A 5,936-nucleotide genomic window follows, 5' to 3' on the forward strand; every position below is an offset into this window, starting at 1 on the left:
CCTCCCGAGCTGTCTCCCTGTGCGTACGCAGCCCTTCTCTTATATTCTCCTATCATTGATCTCTCTAAGGAGTATATCCACCTAATGTAAATGCTCAGCTCATATGGCTGTCTTTGTTTGGCTGGAAGCAACAGGAATGGGTTCAATTTCAGACCTAAAGGGCAACTAGGGGCCATAGGCTCAGTGATTCCACCAGGTTCTATCAGAGCAGCACACCTGGTCTCCCCCCCCCCTTTTTTTTAATGATTTTGAGTTTTGTTACACACTGTTCTCCCACTCTGTCCAGAATCTCCTACATAGATTCCCCTCTGAGTGATTGACAGTGGTAGCCAGGCACCATCTGGTTCTTCTGGTCTCAGAGTCATATAGGCTAAGGATCGCATGGTGTTCCAGTCACTTGGACTAATTGTTTCCATGTGTCTTTGGTTTTCTTCATTCTTCTTTGCTCTGGATGTTGAGAGACCCATTGTTGCATCTAGATGGTTACTTGCAAGCTTTAAAGATCCCAGTCACACATTGTTTTATTTCTTGACTGCTGCTTCCAGGGACATTGATTGTGGATTCAAGTAAAATTAAATCCTTGAGAACTTCATAATTTATCATGATATATTACTTATTGGATCAGTGGTCAGGATTTTTGTTTTCTTTATGTTAAGGTACAACTCATACTGAAGAGCTTAGTCTTCATCAGTAAGGGTTTCAAGCCCTCTACAGTTTCAGCAAGCAAGGTTTTGTTATCTGCATACAGCAGGTTCTTAATGAGTCTTCCTCCAAGACTGATAACATGTTCTTTATCAGATAGTCAAACTTCTTGAATTATTTTCTCAGCATACAGATTAAATAAGTATGGTGAAGAGATGCAACCATGATGCACATGTTTCCTGATTTAAATTCATGCAATATCCCCTTGTTCTGTTCAACACAACTATCTCTTGTTCTATGCACAGGTTCCTCGTGAGCACAATTACGTGTTCTGGAATTCCCATTCTTCTCAATGTTACCTATAATTTCTTATGATTGACACAGATAAATGCCTTTGCTAAGTCAATAAAACACAGGTAAACAACTTTCTTATTTTGTTTACTTTGAGCCAAGATCCATCTGACATCAGCAATGCTAGCCCTCATTCCACATCCTCTTCTGAATCCAGCTTGAATTTCTGGCAGTTCCCTGTGGATATACTGTTATAACCATTTTCTAATTATCCACAGCATAATTATACTTGCATGAGATGTTAATGATGTTGTTTGATAATTTGCATATTCTGTTGGATCCTCTTTCTCTGGAATAGGCCCATATATGGATCTCTCCCATTCAGTTGACCAGATAGTTGTCTTCCAAATTTCTTGGAATGGACCTATGAACACTTCCAGAGTTGCACTGTTTGTTGAAACATCTCAGTTAATATTTTATCAGTTCCTCCAGCCTTGTTTTTCACCAGTACATTTGGTCCAGCTTGGACTTCTTTCAATACCATCTCTTCTTGATCATATGCTAACTCCTGAAATGGTTGAACATTGACCAATTCTTTTTGGTACTGTAATTGTATGTATTCCTTCCATCTTCTATTTATTTTTCTTTTTTAAAATTTTGTTGTTATTTGTATAAAACTTTACACAACAAGTTGGTTTTCCATTCAACAATTCATATACATTTTGTTTCATAACACTGATTACAATCCCCACAAAGTAATAACACTCTTCCCATTTCCTCCTGTGTTTAATGTTTCCATTCCTCCTTCTTTACTGTTCTTTCCTGCCTTCTGAGCTTTATCTCTGGGCAAATGTTTCCTTTTTGATCTTCTTCGTTTGTTCTAAGAAATGCATAATTCTCTGGTATTATTGTTTACCTTATTGGCCTGTCATGTTTGGCTGCAAGTTGAACCATAGGGGTGAGTTAAGTTCTAGGCTTAATGAGTAACTAAGGGCCACAGTCTCCGGGGTTCTATCACATCAGACTTGTAAGTCTGATCATTTTTTATTTTGAATTTCGTTCCACATTTTTCTCCTACTCTATCCAGGACCTTCTATCATGATATTTTCTAGGGCAGTCAGTTGTTCTGGTCTCAGGACATGAGGTTGAAGTTTGTGTGGAACATTAGTCCTTTGGATTAACTGCTACCATGAATCATTGATTTTGTTCACTCCTCTTTGCTTCAGACTGGGAAAGACAAATAGTTACACCTTTGATGGCCGCTAACAAGCTTTTAAGACACCAGTTGCTACTCACCAAAGTAAGATGTAGAACATTATGTTTGCAGACTATGTGATGCTAATTGACCTTGATGCTCCCAGACCCAGAATCTCATTCTGTCAAAGTGGTCATGGCTTAGAAGTTTTCATACATTTGCATCCTATGTGCTCTCCTATAATCATGGGGATATTTACACCACATATAAATCCACATGTGGAAATATCCTCTGTCAAACCTATACAAATATTTTCAGTGTAGTCCCATTCACCTTCCCATACCTATTCAGTTTGTGTGTCTATGTATCCACTCATCCATTATTGATAATGCCGTAGCTGCAGGATTGTTTATGTATTAGTGTTTGCCTTTATTGCCTTTAACTCTTGTGCTCTTTCCAGTGTCTTGCTTTGCCTTTATCATTTTGTGCTGTCCTCCCCCTTATTGCTTTTCTTTTCACCCAAGTTAGTATGTGTATACTCTCTAGTTGGTGATTTACCTTCCATTCCCCTCCCACCCCTTGCAACTTTCAAAGAATGTTTCTTTCTGTGTGAAAACCTTTTCTTGCCATTTTGCAGAAGTGGTCTCATAAAATAGTGGTCTCATAAAATAGTTGACTCAGTATAATGTCTCCAGGTTCATCCATGTTATGAAGCATTTTGCAGTTTCATCATTATACTTTATCATTGTGTAGCGTTATATTGTGTATATGTACCATAGTTTACCCATTCATCTATTGATGAACTCTTAGGTTATTTCCATCATTTTGCTACTGTTAATAGTGCTATGATGAACATGGGTGTGCGTATATCTATCTATTCATGTCATGGCTCTTATTTCTGTAGGATATATACCTAATAGTGAGATTGCTAGATCATATGATATTTCTATTTCTATTTCCAACTTTTTAAGGAAGCACCATTCTGTTTTCCATAGCGGTTGCACCATTTTACACTCACAACAGAAGTGTATGAGGGTTCCAATCTCGCCACACCCTCATCAGCATTTGTTATTTTCTGTTTTTTTTTTTTTTTTTTTAACTAAGTATTAATGCTGGGTGATATGATACTTTTTTTTTTTAAATTGGTACATCTCTAGACAGCTAATGATCACAATCATTTCTTCATATGTTTGTTGGCTGCCTGAATGTCTTCTCTGGTGAAGTGTCTATCCATGTCCTCTGCCTATTTCTAAATTAGATTTTTGGAATTTTGTTGTTGAAATGTTGAAATTCTCTATAAAATTTAGATATTTATCCCTTCTCTGGTGTGTCATCTTCATTTTTTTCCCCCAGTCTGTAGGTTTTCTTTCACTCTTTTGTGGGAATATTTTTATGTGCATAAATATATAATTTTTTAGTAGGTTCCAGTTGTCCAGCTGAAACTCACTAGCCACTCCTTGGAAGGAAGATTGGGCAATCTACTTCTGTGGAGATACCACCTTGAAAACCCAAGGAGAGGTCACTATGAGTCAGATTTGACTCGATGGCAGTGAGCTTGGTTTTTTTTGGTAGTTCATCTTTTGAGTGGTTATTGTAAATATTACTGCTTACCTTTTGAGACATTTCTTTGCTAGTGTAAAGGAATCCCACTGATTTTTATATGTTGTTCTTATACCCTGCCACTTTGTTGAATCCCTTTATTAGTTCCAGTAGTTTTCTGGTTCAGTCTCTGTTTTTTTCTATGTATAAGATCATATCATCTGGAAATAGAGATAGTATAACTTCTTTGCCAATTTGCATGCCTTTAATTTTCTTTCTGGTTTTATTGCTCTGGCTAGGACTTTCAGTACAATATTGAATAGGAATTGTCATAGAGGGCATCCTTGTCTGGTTCCTATTCACAAAGGGAATGTTCTCAGACTCTCTTTATCTTTATGGAAAATGATGTTATCCATCAGTTTTGTGTATGTGCTTTTAATTATATGAGACATTTCTTTTCTACTCCTATTTTACTGAGCATTTTTATCAGGAAATGTCATTGGATTTTTCAAAATGCCTTTCCTGTATCAACCAACATGATTATATTGTTCTTTTTTTGCCTTTTTTATTTATGTGGTGGAATACATTGATTGCTTTTCTAGTGTTGAACCATCCTTGAATGCCTGGTATGGATCCCTTTTGGTTGTGATGTATTATTTTTTAATCTGTTGTTGGATTATATTTGTTTGGATTTTGTTGAAAATTTTTGCACTTTTTTCATGAAAAACATTTTTCTATACTTTACATTTTTATTAATATCTTTGTCTGATTTTGTTATGAGAGTCATGCTTGCTTCATACAATGAGTTTGGGAGTGTCCCAAACCTTTCTAGACTCTAAATAGTTTGAGAAAGATTGGTGTGAACTGTTCTCTGAATACTTTGTAGAATACAGCAGTGAAGCCATCTGGACCAGGACTTTTTTTGTTTGGATTTTTTTTTTTTTTTTTTTTTTTAATGACCTGCTCAATTTCTTTTGTCATGGGTCTGTCCAAAATTTCTACCTCAGCTTGTGTTAACTTGGGTAAATAGTGTATTTCTAGAAGTTTGTCCATTTCTTCTAGGTTTTCAAATTTTTTGCACTATAGTTCTTCATAGTATTCTGTGATTATCCTTTTTATATCAATTTGTTCTATTGTGATGTCACATATTTCATTTCTTATTCATGTTATTGCATCTTCTTTTGCTTGTTAAGTTTGCCAGTGGTTTTATCAATTTTATTAATCCTGTCAAAGAACCAACTTCTAGTTTTGTTGATTTATTCTATTGTTTTTCTCTTTTCTGTTTCATTTATTTCTGGTCTAATCTTTATTTTATGCTTTCTTCTAGAGACTGTAGGCTTTTTATTGCTCTTTTTTAAATTATTGGCATTGTTGAGGTAAGGTATTGATTTTGGTTCTTTGTTTTTTGATATGTGCATTTATTGCTGTAAGTTGACCTCTGAGTACAATTTTTGCTGTGTCCCAAAGGTTTCGACATGTTGTGTCTTCAATCTCATTTGCTACTAGAAAATTTTTATTTCACATTTTATTTTTTCCTGTTTCCCACCAGTTAAAAAAAAAAAAAAAGATGGGGTGTTATTAACTTTCTATATATTCATTTCTCCCCATGATGTTCCTATTATTGATTTCTAGTTTTATAGTGTTGTGATTCAAAAGGATGACTTGCAGTATTTTTAGGTTTTTATAGTCTTTTTACTAAGGTTTACACTGTGGTCTAAGATATGCTTTATTCTAGAGAATGATCCATGTTCACTGGAAAAGAATGTGTTTTTGTTGGGCAGAGTGTTCCGTATATGTCTATGAGGTCAAGTTTACAGAATATGTTGCGGCTCTTTACAGAATATGTTGAGGCTCTTCTGCATCTTTGTTGAGTTTCTTTCTAGTTGTTATGCCTTCATCAAGAACTGTATGTTAAAGTCTACCACTATAGTAGAATCTATAACATTTCTGTCAGTTTGTCATACTGTTGTGGCTTGTATGTTGCTGTGAAACTGAAGGCTATGTCACCGGTATTTCAAATACCAGCAAGGTCATCCATAATGGACAGGTTTCAGCAAAGCTTCCAGACTAAGACAGACTCAGAAGAAGGAAGGGGCCATCCACTTCTCAAAAAATTGTCAAGTGAAAACCTTATGACTAGCAGTGAAACACTGTCTGGTATATTACTGTTGTTATGTTGTTGTTATGTGCCGTCGAGTCAAACCCGACTCATAGTGACCCCTCCTTGGGTTTCCGAGGCAGTATCACTATGGAAGTAGGATTGCCCAAC

The sequence above is a fragment of the Orycteropus afer genome, unplaced genomic scaffold, assembly GCF_000298275.1.
Source record: "Orycteropus afer afer isolate SDZICR_OR568_19922 unplaced genomic scaffold, OryAfe1.0 scaffold00543, whole genome shotgun sequence".
Lineage (NCBI taxonomy): Eukaryota > Metazoa > Chordata > Mammalia > Tubulidentata > Orycteropodidae > Orycteropus > Orycteropus afer.